Below are 16,203 nucleotides of genomic sequence, written 5' to 3'. Positions count from 1 at the left end.
AAAGTTGGAGAACAGTTGTTGTGGTGTCTGTACAAACTTCTATAGCAAGTGATAGTTATTTGTCACATGTTTACCGACGACCTGATAGATAGCGCACCATAATGCAAGCCCCACACTAGGTCCTGCTTAAGCTTCTAGCCTTAAAGGCATCAGTCCCCCTCCTATAATATAGTTCATAAAGACTGGAAAATGGTCCTTGTCATGCCCCTGACTCTTACATTTCAAGCACCATACCTCCTCGCGCACCTCTGGTCGAACTGTCCTATCCTGCTTTAGAATTTTCATATGAAGGCACAGATTCTTCAACTACGCATGGATCTGCTGAACTCCTAGATTTGGATCTTGCATCAAAGTTTCATGTAGTCTCATGGCAATCTCCAAGGCCTCTGCCTGAGTGGTTATCTTCTGCTGTGACAATGCAACCCTTAAGTGTGGCAGGAGTGAAGCAACAAACCACTCGCGATGTTGCCTATTTGTTAGGTTCATGTTGGCTTCTTGGACTGTAAATTTCAACCTCTAATCTAATTCCCAAGGTGTCTCGCCTAGTTTCATTGCGATTTCATTAAATCCCACAATCAACTATGCCTCGGATTTAGGCCTACCGAATTATCTATTCAGTGTTTTCTGCATATCTGCTACTCCAGCATTCAGGTTATCATTAGAGTGATTAATATACCAGGTTAGTGGGCAATCTTGCAGAGCACTAAACAATGTCACCTTCTTTATATGATCATTTGTCACTCCTTGATCTTTCCATGCACCCCTCACAACAAACCAGAATTGGTCTGGGTCCTCATTTCCCAAGCCTTTGAACAAAGGTAGCTTCAATGTAGTTTCCATACTGAACTGTGGTGGAGGTGGAGATGGTATGGGTCACGTTGGAGGTGATGGTTGTTAAGTTGGAGGTTTGGGTGGAGGTGGTATTCGTTGGAATCCTTGTCTTATTAACTCAATATCACTTTGTGGAGAAACCTTCGCTATTTCTTCCTCGTCACCTCATGGAGGTGAAATCAATGGACTATACTCCAGACCCTTTTTTCCTTCATTCCTATAAGTTTTTCCACTTTTCATAGTCTCGAACATCAAGGTAGCTACATAACCCATTTTTCACAAAATTGCATTTTAATCTAGATATTCAAAGATTTTATGTACTTACCTTGCAGTCCTTTGAAAAAGCATCGCTCCACCTCATTGTAGTTGACTAAGTTGTCGACTGTGAATTCAATCACAAATCTTCCTATAAGGTGATCGAGCCAATGATCAACAGCAATGGCGATCTCATCCTCCGATGCTTCCAATTTCTGTATTAGCTCTGGGGTCCATACAATAGGACCATCAAGTTTCCAACTTCCTTGGCTATTTTCTAACTTTATGATCCACTTGTATAGCTCAATAGGGAAGGAGAAGAAAAAGATCTTATGGATCTCTATATATAGGTATTTGTCCAACCACTATTTATTTGTCAGTCGCAGGTTTATTTTCTCCTGCATTGCGAATTTGTGGATCTTCCTATCCAACCAGTCTCTGATATCCTTCTTTGTTGGATTCCAATGATACGAAATCACACATCTCTTATGCAGATTCTGGTCCCGGAAATAGAACCATTTTTTGGCTTGAGAGGGCCTAACCCAAGTTCAACATTAATTAACCAAATAATCCCTACACTGCTAGCCATTTTGGCATCAGCCCACGGAGCATGGACTGAAGTCTCACCTGTAGAAATATGGGGGGATGCTAGAACCAAGTTTCCACACCTTGAGATGGTTGTGATTTCGTTTGATTCCCTCTATTCTTCCCTTTGCGTAGGTCGCTTTGCTCTAGGGCTTGCAAGAAGAGCCGTTTATTGTATCCTTTAAAACCCCCATGAAAGGGTGTGATCGACCTTCACACAGCCCTAGCATGCTCCTCAGGTGCTTTTGCTCTCCTATGATAGCATGCCTTGCAGATTCCCAAATTATCGTAAGTGACTTGCTTATGTTATCCAATAATTATAGTTATCACCGTGTAAACAAATAATCATGATTACATTCAATTATTCAACGTAATTGCATTCATTCACGCATCACATAAGCATAATAAAGGAAATTCATACATATCATATCCAGATGTAGTAACAAAAAAAAGACACAAGAATTACAGAATGTCTTTCTTTATTAATATCTCCCAAATGTTTACACCCTCTGTCCACCCTGTGCACACAGGTACAGGGTCCATGCACTCAGGTGTAGACTTCTACCCTAGGCCTCTGCACACTCAGCTACAGAGCCTCTACCTATGCTACAACCCAAGACTTAGACTTCTTACTTCAGAGCTACAACTCTCTTACATTATTCATCTATCTATATCTCCAAAACTACTTAGAGCTTCACTCTTTTTATAAAATATCTCTTTTATAGCTGACTTTACTTTACAAAACTAAGGGCGGACTACCCTTTATGAACATAACACCTTCGCACTCTGTGACCATGAAATGTGGAGACTTTACAATTTTATTACAAAATTTAACTCAAACATGGGCTTTTAACCCCAAAACTTCCCTTGGGGGATCTTGCTCCCAACAGGTTTATTAAAAACTTTTCGCAAATTGTTGTGCCTCTATATGATTTAACTGGAAATGTTGATTTAAACTAGTTTGGGAAATATGACACAACTTTTACAGGTTTAAATAAAGTAGTCTCAACAACACCAGTATTACGTGGACCAAACTGGGAGCTACCTTTCCACATATCCATGGACGCATCAGAAGTATCTATAGCCATTGTCCTTGGTCAGGAGGGGGAAAGGAAAGCTTATGCTATATATTATATTAGAAAAAATATCACTTCTACAGAACTTAATTATATAGTGATAGAAAAAGAGTTCTTAGCTGATATTTATGTAATAAACAAATTTAGACACAAATAACTGGTTACAAAGTCTTTCTGTATACTGATCACTCTACCATTCAATATCTAGCTAATAAACCTATCAGAAATGGTTGAGTAACATGGTGGGTATTTATTTTGCAGGAGTTCAACATTACTATTAAGGATATTCCGGTGAAGGAAAACCTAGTTGCTGATTTTCTATCTCGAATCCCAAAGGTGAATGATCCACTGACGGTAGACGACCAATTTCTGGATGAACATCTATTTGCACTAGCAGTCAGGACACCATGCTACGTAGATGGGAAAATTATCTGGCACTAGGGAAGCTACCCAGGCATTTGACGACAAGAGAGAGGAAACTGATCGTTTAGCGTAGCGCCCGATTCTCTTGGATAGGCGAATATTTGTTTCACAGAGGTGCCAACATGTGTATACACAGTTGCATCTATGAGGATGAGATTTATGACATTCTGAAGGATTGCCATGATGAGCCTTGCGGGGAACATTTCACAAATCGAAGGACAAGGCATAAGGTATTATAGATGGGTTATTATTGGCGCACTATTTTTAAGGATGCTAAGAAATATGCTCAGGCTTGTGATAGCTACCAAAGGATGGGTCAGCCCAGCCAATCTGATGAAATGCCCCTACAGCCCCACCTAGTCATAGAACCCTTCAAGCATTGGTCATGCGCATTTGTGGGCCCATTCCATCCACCATCCAATCAGAAGGCATACATACTAGTTTCCACGGATTATGTGACAAAATTGGTGGAAACAATAGATTTACTAAGAGCCATAGAGGAAGCTATGATTAGCTTCCTTTTTGGGCTATTTGTGCGATATCGTTTACCATGAGAAGTGATCACAAATGGGGGAGGGAAATTCGTAGGACACAAGATTACTGCCACCCTCATAAATCATCACATTACGCACAAGATCTGTATCACCCACAAGAGAACTGGCAAGTCGAAAGCACCAATAAAGTAATTGAAGTGATTCTGACCAAAACCATCTCAACACACCGTTGAGACTGGGCTGCTAGACTTCCAGAGACCTTGTGGGCCTATTGCATGACTTGGAGGAATACTACTGGATTCTCTCCATACCAGCTTGTGTTCGGAAAAGAACCTATTTTTCTGATCGAATTCAAAATAAAGACTCTAAGAACGGCCCAGGAAGTGGGGCTGGATCTAACAGAAGCCCAAACCAAGTGACTCTAGTAGGTCAGCAAACTAGACAAGGCTCGACTTCTTGCATTGCAACAGATTGCAATTATTCAGCAACAAAAGGGTAAAATGGCATGATAGCCTTATCAAGAAGAAAACATTTCAAAAAGGGGATTGGGCATTCCTTTACGACTTCAAATTCTAGGATTTCTTGGGCAAGTTGCAAACAAGATGGCTCGACCCTTATGACATTCAAGAAGTACATAGCAATGGTACTCTTACCTTTACTACCATTGACAGGTTTGGCCATTCTTTTAAGGTGAACAGGCACCAAGTGAACCTATATTACAAACTGCTCACTAAGGAGTATTTTTGCGAGCAGGTATGCGAGGACCTCTCCATGTAAATCTTAGCTATAGGGAGTGATGACCCAACAACTTTTCTTTCAAAAAATTGAAATTTCTTTAAGATTTTAAGTAATGTATATATTCTTTTTGATGGATTGCAATTAAGAATAGTTATTACTATGTAAATACGACAATTTTTATTACTTTGTGTGCTTGATAAGTGTTATTCAATCGATTGAACGATTGTTGTTCAATCAATTGAACAACACTTCCATGCCTTTTGTTTTTGTTTTTCAAATGATTGAAGGATTGTCATTCAATTGATTGAAAAACACTTTTAAGTTTTTTTTATTTTCGTTGTTCAAACAATTGAACAATTGTTGTTCAATCAATTGAACATCACTTTTACATTTTTTATTTTTTTTGCTCAAACGATTGAACGCTTCCTATTCAATTGACTGAACATCACATTTGTAATTTGTGATTTTTTTTATTCAAATGATTGAACAATTGATGTTCAATTGATTGAACAACTCATTTTCATTTTATTGATTTCTTCATTCAAACGATTGAACGATTTTTGTTCAATAGATTGAACATCACTTTTGTATTTTGGTTTTTGTTGTTCAAACGATTGAATGATTGTTGTTCAATCGATTGAACATCACTTTTGTGTTTTTCTTTCTTTGGTTGTTTGAACGATTGAACGATTGTTGTTCAATTGATTGAGCAACTCTCTCTCTGTTTTTATTTTGGTGTTCAAATGATTGAACGATTGCTATTAAATCGACTAAACATGACTTTTAAATTTTTGTGATTTTTGGCTGTCCAAATGATTGAACGATTTCCATTCAATCGATTAAAAAACACTTTTTTGTTTGTGATTTTTGTTGTTCAAATAATGGAACGATTGTTATTCAATCGATTGAACAACACTTTTTGTTTGCGAGTTTTGTTGTTCAAATGATTGAACGATTGTTGTTCAATCGATTGAACAACACTTTTATGGTTGTGATTTTTGTTGTTCAAACAATTGAACGATTGTCGTTCAATTGATTGAAGAACACTTCTGCGTGTTTTTTCTTTTTTTCTTTTAATTTCTATTTTTCAATCCATTTAATAACACTTTTTGTCTTTTTAAATAGGATAAACTGTGAATTCATTGATTGATAGTCATTATGCCATCTTCTTTTTCTTTTGTATTGTGAATAAACACCATTTGAATGTATTTGTGCCTAATATAAGGAAAAACAGTGATGAAAATACCATTATGACATATGAAGCCTTTTGATGGTTATCTTTATTCAAAAGCTGATACAATATATCTTTATAATGACTGGCTAAACATCTCTTCTTTGGGCACATCATAAAATGATTCATTATTTTCAAACCATGCTGGCTTATGTTTACACTTTCAAATGGATAAATCTCATTGACATGATGATATGGGGATAAGAGTATAAAATTTCATTGGCATCTTTGTACTTCTTACACCATCCTTAACTCTTAAGGAGCAAATGAGCCTCCCTCTTTTTACAATAAAAAAATGGAAATAATGAGATATGAAAATGCATCCAACATTGTCTTAAAGAGGATAGGGGGTCTCATCTCAAGCCAGCCTACCATGATCATAAGGATGTAATGGGTGACATTCCAATTTGGCCACCAAACCAAGGTAATGACCTTCTTGATGCTTAAAATTGTCAGAAGGATGGGGGGTCTCATCATGTGCCAACCTGATCACTTTGTTCTATCTTGGTGAATGGCACTATGGTCATCTGGTCACCATGCCAGCATAGTGGTCTCTTTATGACAAGAAAAGAAGAACCATCTACATAATAAAATGAGCCCTTTGCCTCATTTGTGGTGTTAAAAAGAAACCCTTTCAAGGCTATTAACACTTGCTGGCAGCAACGACTCTACTTGTGGTATTGGAGTATCATCTTACACTGCCAAATGTTCTCTAGCTCTTACCACCTATGGATTTGTTTCTAAAGGGAATTTTCCATTTGAACAACAATCTTACAAGCCAACCTGCATGGTAACCTATGTTATATACTCATTATATTCTAATTTTCCAATCAATTTACCGCCATCATTAATACATACCGTCGATTATGCCTTTGTTATTAATATCGCTTATGATAGAAATCTTTTTCCATAATGAATTAAAATCTCTGTTTCAATTTTTTTGGCCATTTCACATCCGATGATGTGTATTGATTTAATTGCCTTACCATTTAGCATGCTGTTTTTTGGATTGGGTGTCAGCATTTATGTATTGTCAGTGCTTTCGCTTGCTTTTCACATTATTAAAGGATGTGGATGCCCTTTTCTCATCAAAGGGGGGATGGTCTGCATATGCACGACATATTGACAATTATGGATAATTGTGTTATAATCATTTGACTTAACTTCCAGGTAAGGACTGCATGATGATCATGAATGCATAATAATTTGCAAGTATTTCTGATTGGGGAAAGGATGAAAACCATTGTGGTTTGCATGCAGACTTATGATCCTACATTAAGTGTGGTTGACGGGACAAATTACTTAACTAAATATGATATTAATTCTCAAGCATCGTCATTTCTCTCTGAATTGTTGTAACATTATCTGTTGTTGTTTTGAATTGTAGAAGTGTAAAGCAATTGCATACAAGTGAACCATTCATAGGTACAACAACCATGGGAGGAAGAGATATCCGAAATGAACCTCCAGTGCTTATGGTATCAGATCAATCCCGTGCAATTCTCGAGCGTGTAGGATGGCTGCAATATCTGAATAGATTGCAGGGATTTCATGAGGAGCTGATGTTGGAATTTCTTCAGAATTTGCAGAACGATAATACAGTGGTAAGAGGAAGAAGTATAACGGTCTCAGAAGTGGTTATAGCTAAAGTCATGGGACTTTTGCTTGAGGGAACCAAATGGACAGGAAAGCATGTCCTTATACACAATGTGGTTGAAGTATTCCAAGATCTAGGTGAGCAACTAGTGCGGACAGGAAAATGGATTCATCCTTTAGCATTAAGGCAGTCATGGCAAGAATTTTCCACTATCGTGCAAAGGTACATTACCTGACGGTCAACACGATGTTGTAAATCCCCGCCAACTGAAAATTCTAACTATTTTAAAGTAGAAAATTTCAGTTAATATGCCATTTTATTTTAATTCCCTATTACATGATGTCACCCACTGAGTTAGGACAGCTAAGGACCCACACAAAGTAATCAATCATCATGGATTGATTAAATTAATTATCATGAATGTACTGGCCCAGTAGCAGTTAACCTGGACAATGTTGTAAATCCTACTTTGGCTACACCCCCATAAAACACAATAACATAGCAATAGGGACAAGAACCCCAGGTTCGAGAAGGCCAATGAAAATAATGAATTCCTCTGTGCCCCTAAACCTAGCAAAACGCAGGCGCTCTATGTGAGTGAGAGCCCAGAAATGTATCTTAATTCAAAAAGATGAGGTTAGACCATCCCGCACACCACCTCCATGTCCAAAAAATTCCCCTTTGCAATACTACAAGGAGGAAGTGGCTAGGGTATCGGAAAACATGGGAATATTTGGCGAGGGTAGAGAAAAAGTCGGGAATATTAAAGAAAATTGTACCCCAAACCATTCTGCCCCTACTGATAGCCCTGGTCGTGAGAAAACCCTTCCATTCACTGATTCTGTGGAAGAACAAAGGGAACCAATCTATTCTGTGGGAAAACCCCTTGAAGGGGAGCTACATGAAGAGGAAGTTATTATAGAAGAAAATCAAACAACAGACACCAATCCAGTGGAACCCCCAGTTGAAAAATATCTTGCAGATGAAACCCTGGGAGTTGTAAATAAACCAGGTAACACTATTATTTATAAGTACCTTGAGGACAAGGCCTACCCAAAAGAAAACCAGGAGAACGACATTTTTTCAGGAGATACCATTGTATTGGGATCTCCTGAAAAAGAAATCCATGACAAACAGGAGCGAGAAGGTGAAGCTCCATCGGGAGATACAGTTCTAGTTGGAACCCTCCTTGATGCTGACACAATAGCACCTGTATAGGAACCAGAGGACAAGGAATTCAACACACCATTAGTTGGAAGTCCTGTAGTAAAGAAGTCCTATAAGGATAGGCTCAGAAAAATGCTTAATGAGTATAGAAAAGAAAAGTTAATAATTGGGTAGCTAAGGCAGTGGTTAAAAGAAGCCATTAGAGCCAAGAATTTGAAAGTAGAAAAAGATACCGCAAACACACAGACAAAACATTTTTCTGGAAAGGATACTGAAACCCAAATTGAGGATCTTTTGGCCTGCCCAAAGGAAACTCAGATAGAACCATGTCTTATAAAAGACACTGAAATGCAGACTGAATAGCCCTATGTTTTCTCATAGGAGACCCAAATGGACTACCCCACTGTGGATACTGCTATTCAAACAGATGCTGAAGAGTACATTCAAATTGATAATTGCATGATTCAAGAGGCAATTGAAGTTGTTGTTTAGACCGATCCCATTGAGACCCAAGATGGAGAAACCCAAATAGAGAGGACACCTTCTTATATTCCACTTGTAAGGGAGGTGTTTATTAGCAGACTCCAGAATGAACCACTGAAGGTTCAGCAAGAATTAGCCTAGTACAAATTAAAGGTAGTGCACCTACATGAACATAAAGAGTTGAGGAAGAATTTTGAGGCACTAACTATAACTGAATATGAGACCTTTGCTCAGTACAATGCTGAACAGAAAAGGGTTAAGAAAGCACGGGAAAAATTGCAGAAGGCTAAAGAGCGGTTGGACACTGTCTCGTCTCTTTATTCAGACACCCTGCCATGCAAAGCCCCTACTACAAATGATGCCTTGTTCCTCATGGAAAGGTTCCTCCTGCTGAAAATCAAAGTTGCTAAGGCTGAGAAGTCTATGGAAATCAAGACTACCCCATATTTTGTCAAATGATTTAGAGCACAGGATGAGCAGGTGCAATGCATCCTTTGTGAACTTTATATGCACAATTTATTTCTGGAACACAATAGGGACAACAACCCTAGGCCCTTTATAGGGGTTATACAACTCCAAGCATTTATCTATATTGCTACTAATCAACTCAAGTGGGCCAAGTCTCATAGTATTTTTAAGAGGCGTGAAGAAGGGATTGACATATGGGTGAGGGAGGAATGAACCAAACCCCTGCATCTCTCATTCAGACACAAGCAGTTCATGAAGAAAGATGGTGTTGTGGGCCAACTAGGGCCATTTCTTAAGGATATTATGCAACCTGGAAAGGAGTACTTCCAAGAGATTAAGGAGGAAGCCTTGTCTATAGCCAAAAAAAGGTGGAAGGTCTCTAGCATTAATATTAGAAATTGAGAACCATTTGGATACTAGAAGTTTAAAGCTGCCTCCTCTCGTTTCTACAAGTACAGTAGCATGGTTTTAACCATGGGGCCTGAATGGATAGGATGTCAGTATATGACTCAAATCATATGATATCCTCTAGATAATTATTGTTGTGACTACACCTTGAAGGATCAAGACGTTGCCTAGGATTTTGCTATACTAAAGAAGAAAAATGGCTTCAGAAATTATAAGGAGGTATATCTGGCCTACTCCCTAACTCAACTACACATCAATTATTTAATTGCATGAGGACATGCGTCAAGGTAAGCTGGGGAGTATGTTGGGTCAAGAGAAAGGTATGTTTTCTCTCTGTTTATGGATCAAAATAAAGGAAATAATAGCTAAAGTTGGATAAAAGTACTTGGTAAAAAATTAGATAAATATAGCACGAGAAACTAAATTTTTACTATCCTTGTGCGTAGAAGGCACGGATTGGTCAATAGCCATTCAATTGACATAGTAGCACTAGGCCGTAAAAGGAAAAGACAACATCTGAGGCAGGCAAGACAACGAGAGACCAGGTAGACTGATGTTATTTCATGAAAAGATCAGATTATGTATAGCGAAATCCACTGGTTCCCCTCATCCTGAGGATTCACTTTTATCTAGTTTACTCTTTTAATGTTATATATAAGGCCGAAAGGCAAATGAGTTTAGAGTTCAGACTTTCATAATTTGTAATTATTCTTTTTGAGACATATAATATTGATATCTTAGTGATCCTGTAATCTTGTTACTTATATTAATGAAGAAGGAATGTGTTTGATCCATACTTATATTTTGAGTATTGCTTAGCAGAGACTTCTGGCGACCCTAGGCCCAGTCAAGAGAAGTTCTATTGCTTTCTTGTGTTATAATATTTGTACATAGTCTTTATTGATTGTTAATGTTCAGTTGATATAATTTTGATTATTGTGAAGATTGACAATTCTGATTCATATTGCTGTTCATTTAGATTCAAATTTAGCCGTGTGATATATTTGAGTAATGATTTGATTGGATTGGTTACGTTAATTTTAGTAGTAGATTGTTGTTCATTCTAAGTGATCTTACCGTAGATCTTGGAGATAACATTAATCGATTTCCATGATTTTCTTGCATAGATCAATTGTTTCTTAGAGATCATTTATCATTATATGCTCTCTTGTTGTTCAATTATCATTTATCATTCAATTGAGATTGTCATTTAATTATCATATTGCCATTCAATTGAGATTTTCGTTTAATTAGAATTTTCTGTTCAATTGGATTTGTTATTCAATTTGGATTTGTTATAGATTATCATTGTTGTTCAGTTGTTATAGTTCTCTTTCTTGATTGAGTGAGTTAGTCTTAATTCTATTTGAAGGTTTCCAAGCGTGATTCTTTGCATTCACATTCAGACTCACTTGATTTCAAAATAAGTTAAACAGAATTACAGAGTGTGGTAAGAGTTCCTTCAAAGTTATTTATTCGTTAGTTATTTCTTTGATAATTGTGCGGATTGAGTTGAAGAGATAGTTATTAGTGACTTCAATGATTTACCATTAGATAACCTCTTAATTCACTTCATATATTCTTTTGACACTCTTGAGATAAAAGACTTACCCTGGGTTGACAATTAATGTAGGGATTAAGATTTCCTGTAAAAGACATCTTAGTGCACCAACAATAAGGTATAGGATTTTGAAAACCATAGATATGTGATCGATCCATAGGAGCATACTTGGAATTTCTTCTTGTAGTAGAACTCATCTTGGAACTTCTTCAAGCTATTGATATGCAAGCAGTGGAGTCAGCATGAAGCTTTGATCTTATGGATCTTTTGAGATTGGAGTTGCCAAGGTAATATCACAACCTTCAGAAAACTCTATTTCCCTGTTACCCTCAGGAACCAGAATGAAGAGACTCAAATAAAATATGGGAAAAGGAGCTTTTCAACTCCCAAAAGATGCACCAAAATGTTATCACTAGGTTATAGAGGCTGGGCTGTGACAACCTCCAACCAAGCATAGCTATTTCAAACCAACTTTTAACTGGAAGTTAGCCCTTCCTATCTGAGATGGCTCTCTCAAAATACCTATAAAATTTTTAGTGTAAAACTCAAAATTTCATAAGGTTAGCTTTGTACTTTTCATGTGATTTTGCAAGTGAAATAGTGTGATGAAAAACACCATTGGGAATGGAGTCAATTAAAGAAAATCAATTACAAACACCCCTTTTTTCCTGGAATCTGAGGCAATTTTGGCTTTAAAATGGTGTGAAATAAAACTTTTACAATAAAGGAAAACAAATGAAGGAAGTTGGAGAATGTAACATGAATTCCAAGAAATCAAATTCCTATGAAACTAATAACAACATACAAGACACAGAGAAAAATATATGAGCGAAAATAGAATGTTAGGTGAAAAAGAGATTCTGCTGCAAATGTATATTAACTGAAGAAAACGGTTTACAAAGATGGTCCTCTCACATCATCCCCCTACCTCTTCAAAGTGAAAAGGTTCCAAATATATAGAGTGAGGTGTCCATTACAATAATTTTCCACTTGGGCTAGACTTGATACATAGCTAAGAAACCTATTTTTAATTGAATTACAAATCATGGAGCCTTTATAGGGATATTTATGTTTTAACAGAATTTGAATACAAATAGAAGTCTCCTATCATTTATGATATCAAAAAATTTTGTTAGTGACCCTCATCGAATGCAAAAAAATGTTGATGTGTTGGAGTGTTGATGTGCTCTTGCCACATGTATGTGTTGACCTGGTTGATTTTGCTGACCTGGACCTCCACCAAGTCGAATTTCAAAATTTCTACAACAAATTTGGATAGGAAACCCTCAAGTAGGCCTCAAATATAAGTATATATCGTCCAAACCTTGATGTCTATGTAAAAATAAGAGAGGTTTTTGTATATGAGATCATTATGAACATAAACCTCCTTCAAATTTCGAAAAGTCCTTTCCACTTGATCAGAAAGTGATCTTGAATTTGACTACTAAAACAATCATTTCCAAAATTTCCGAAGAAAATTTTGGTAGCAAGTTACAGAAACATCCCTCTCATACTTTTCTAATATTTCTAAAAACTTTGAAGTGTACTCTCATGTATTTTAGCTAAGCTCATGCCATTAGAAATCCTTTAGATACGGTTTAAAATTTTGTTTTCCTCCATGAAAAGATACAAAAATTTCCTAGCAAATATTCACCTTCAATATGGGGATTTTCTACCCAACTATTAACTTTATGAGATTTTTCCTTTTCATGATTTATTCCACCTCCAAGTCATTTCTAATAACCTGTAAAATCCTGTATACTACTAAAATTATTGGTTAAACATAGCATAGGCAAAAATTAAGGATGCTACCATTTTCAAGGGGTGGTAGTGTCTAACTCATACCCACTTAAAAATAAAAAGGTGAGGCAATCTATGTTCAACCTGTTTAACTCTTCTAAAACTAGCAACTTAATAAGACCATGATGGAAAAAAGTGGCATTACTAGCATCAAACATGACTTGGACGTTGTTAGCCATTTTTCCCAAACTTATATACAGATAAAAAGGAATATCTAAGGGTTGTTTACATGTGAAGTGCAATAGCAATTTATAATGGTATTGGTAGACCGTGTTGAACTTGCCTTCATATGTGAAGTAATTTTGAATGGCCATCAGGAGTTTAGAATAATGTTCTTTGAAGCAAGTTCTAGATATTCCTATAGTCATATCAATCCCTTTGTGCTCTTCCTTAAGAAACTCATCACAATTCAACATCTCAAACTTCTGCACCTTAAACCACATTTCTCCAGACCTAGGGATTTTTTTAGCATCAAACATGACTTGGACCTTGTTAGCCATTTTTCCCAAACTTATATACAGATAAAAAGGAATATCTAAGGGTTGTTTACATGTGAAGTGCAATAGCAATTTACAATGGTATTGGTAGACCATGTTGAACTTGCCTTCGTATGTGAAGTAATTTTGAATGGCCATCAGGAGTTTAGAATAATGTTCTTTGAGGAAATTTCTGGATATTCCTATAGTCATATCAATCCCTTTGTGCTCTTCCTTAAGAAACTCATCACAATTCAACATCTCAAACTTCCACACCTTAAACCACATTTCTCCAAACCTAGGGATTTTTTTAGCATGAGAAATGGTGTCAAGGGACACTGTAAGGTTCAACATGCCCACCTTTAATTATGTCCCTCAAAAATTGATAAAAAAATCCTTAGCAATTTTCCCATGGTAACCTTGCAACTTTTGACAGAAATGAAGGTAGCCCATGCTTGCAAATACTTGAGTGTAGGCAGGGTCCTCCGCCAGTAGTTTCATATTGATTGTTTCATATCTCACAATTGAGCCTCCTTTATATTGTTTTTTTATGTGCTACTGTAGCTTCAACATGTTGAGAACTACTTATCACTTGCAAATTACTCTAAATACAACTAGACCATCTATTGACACCAACAGACCTATCCTAAGGAAAGAAAAACCAACACACATGAAAGAAAAACTAATCTTTTGACAGCAAAACCAATTCGAATGGAAATAAGACCGAGTTTATGACAACAAGAGAAATTTAAAGTGGAAATAAAATGATATAGGAATGAAGTTATATGGTGTACACGTTTTGGGAATGATGGATAAAGACAAATATCATGTAATCATAACCCACCGTGACTCTGACCATAATCCTTTCAAAAACTTATATTGTTACCATACTGTTACCATAGCAACATACTTTCGTAGTTGGATAAGTGTTTCAAGAGATGGATCCGCTACAGAAGTGTCAGGAACTTCTGTCGAAAACCCTCAGTTTCCATAACTGGAGTTGCTGCAAAAATATGCTAAACTATCAAAAAAATAATCATGACCAGATAAGCCTGAGACATTTGTAAGTGGATTTTAACCTTTATGATGATGTCCCACTTAAACTCAAAATGAACCTACAAACTCTCTATATGACAAAAAAGACCTTTTGTACATGAATTTAATTTAAATAAAACTCAATAATCTAACTAACTTAACCAATTGAATCAAAACCTAACTCGAAGGGTGATCATCGATAACACTCCTTCCCAAGGGTATCAATGGGTATTTCATCATAAATAGTGCTTGAGCAGAAGCGAAGACCAATTTCATCCTCATCCTCCCTATCAATATCATAAATGGGAGCACAAAATAATTGAGGACCAGAAATTTTCCATTTCTCCTTTTCAATTAGAAAATAATGGTCAATTTCATCTTTCAAGGAGTCAATGGTGTCAACTCTCTCAAGGTTTTTAAAAGACGATTCATTGGGAGTAATATCCCTGAGAAAGGTATGTTTGGTCTCAATTTCACTTTCCATAAATTCATCCTTTCCAGCATGTGTCCTCAAAATCATTATTTTCATCATGTGGACCCAAGGTGGACTCAACTTCTTACTCATTACCAAGATTATTAATGTCTTTATGATGCTCAATGAAGGCTTCCTCTTGGATGCTTAATGTAGAGTGTACTTAAAAATTCCTAAGGAAGACATCAAAAAATTCTTCAATAGATGAGATTCTCCTAGGTTCATGATTATGCATCTATGAGTTATGCCCATCAAGAGATCCCATGAACAATAACATAAGGACATATTGGTGGAAAACCATCTCTCTTGAAGCATGTGCATTAAATATTTCTACATGGTCAATTGCAGAGAGTGGATCACTATCAAACATGAGCATCACACGTAGCATCCTTCATGCGACATGATTAAGATGTCCAAGGATGGTAGAAACATCCAAAGTGGAACATTTACGTAAGAATGGCAACCTATTTGAGGTATACATGAAACATATGTAGGAGTTGCCAGGGTGAAATTAAATATGCCTAGAAAAATGCTTGCTTCACCCTACCAGCATCGGCCTTAACATTCAGTGAAGAAATAAGGCTTTGTTCTTCCAATAGATTCACCAATAATGATATGTCAATTTTTTGTATGGGGAACTAAACACACATTTCGTGTCGCCGACAACGACGCCAAACATTTAACCACTCAAAACCATAGGGGACCTAAAATGGGTTCCTAAGAGGGAAACTGTTAGGTTAATGGAAGCGGTGGAGGCTTAGCTTACTATCACCACAGCTAAGTCTCCCTACTCTTTATGGAATTTCATCGATGGGAGGAGTCCTGGTAGTGTAGGGATAACTTGTAAAGTATATGTCAATGGATAGGAGGAAGGTGACCATGGAAACCCTTTCCTAAGGATGGAGTGAAGAATGGAACTTGTTTATTCTTTACGTAAGGGACTTGAGCTTCCAAGGGTAAGGGGTGAGGATTGGAGGGTTGAGGGAGAAGGAATAGACTTATGGACGAGGTTCTCAATCCCTATAATCCTAGGAAACTTGGATTCCAAAATCGTCCTTGACAAATAATCTTCATTGAAAAGTGGGTTCACACAGGGCGAAGTG

This window comes from Pinus tabuliformis, chromosome 3_1, assembly GCF_031772625.1.
Source record: "Pinus tabuliformis cultivar Carrire ecotype Pingquan chromosome 3_1, CPIR1, whole genome shotgun sequence".
Taxonomy (NCBI): Eukaryota; Viridiplantae; Streptophyta; class Pinopsida; order Pinales; family Pinaceae; genus Pinus; species Pinus tabuliformis.
The sequence above is the reverse complement of the archived record's forward strand: the minus strand, read 5'-3'. Positions refer to the sequence as shown.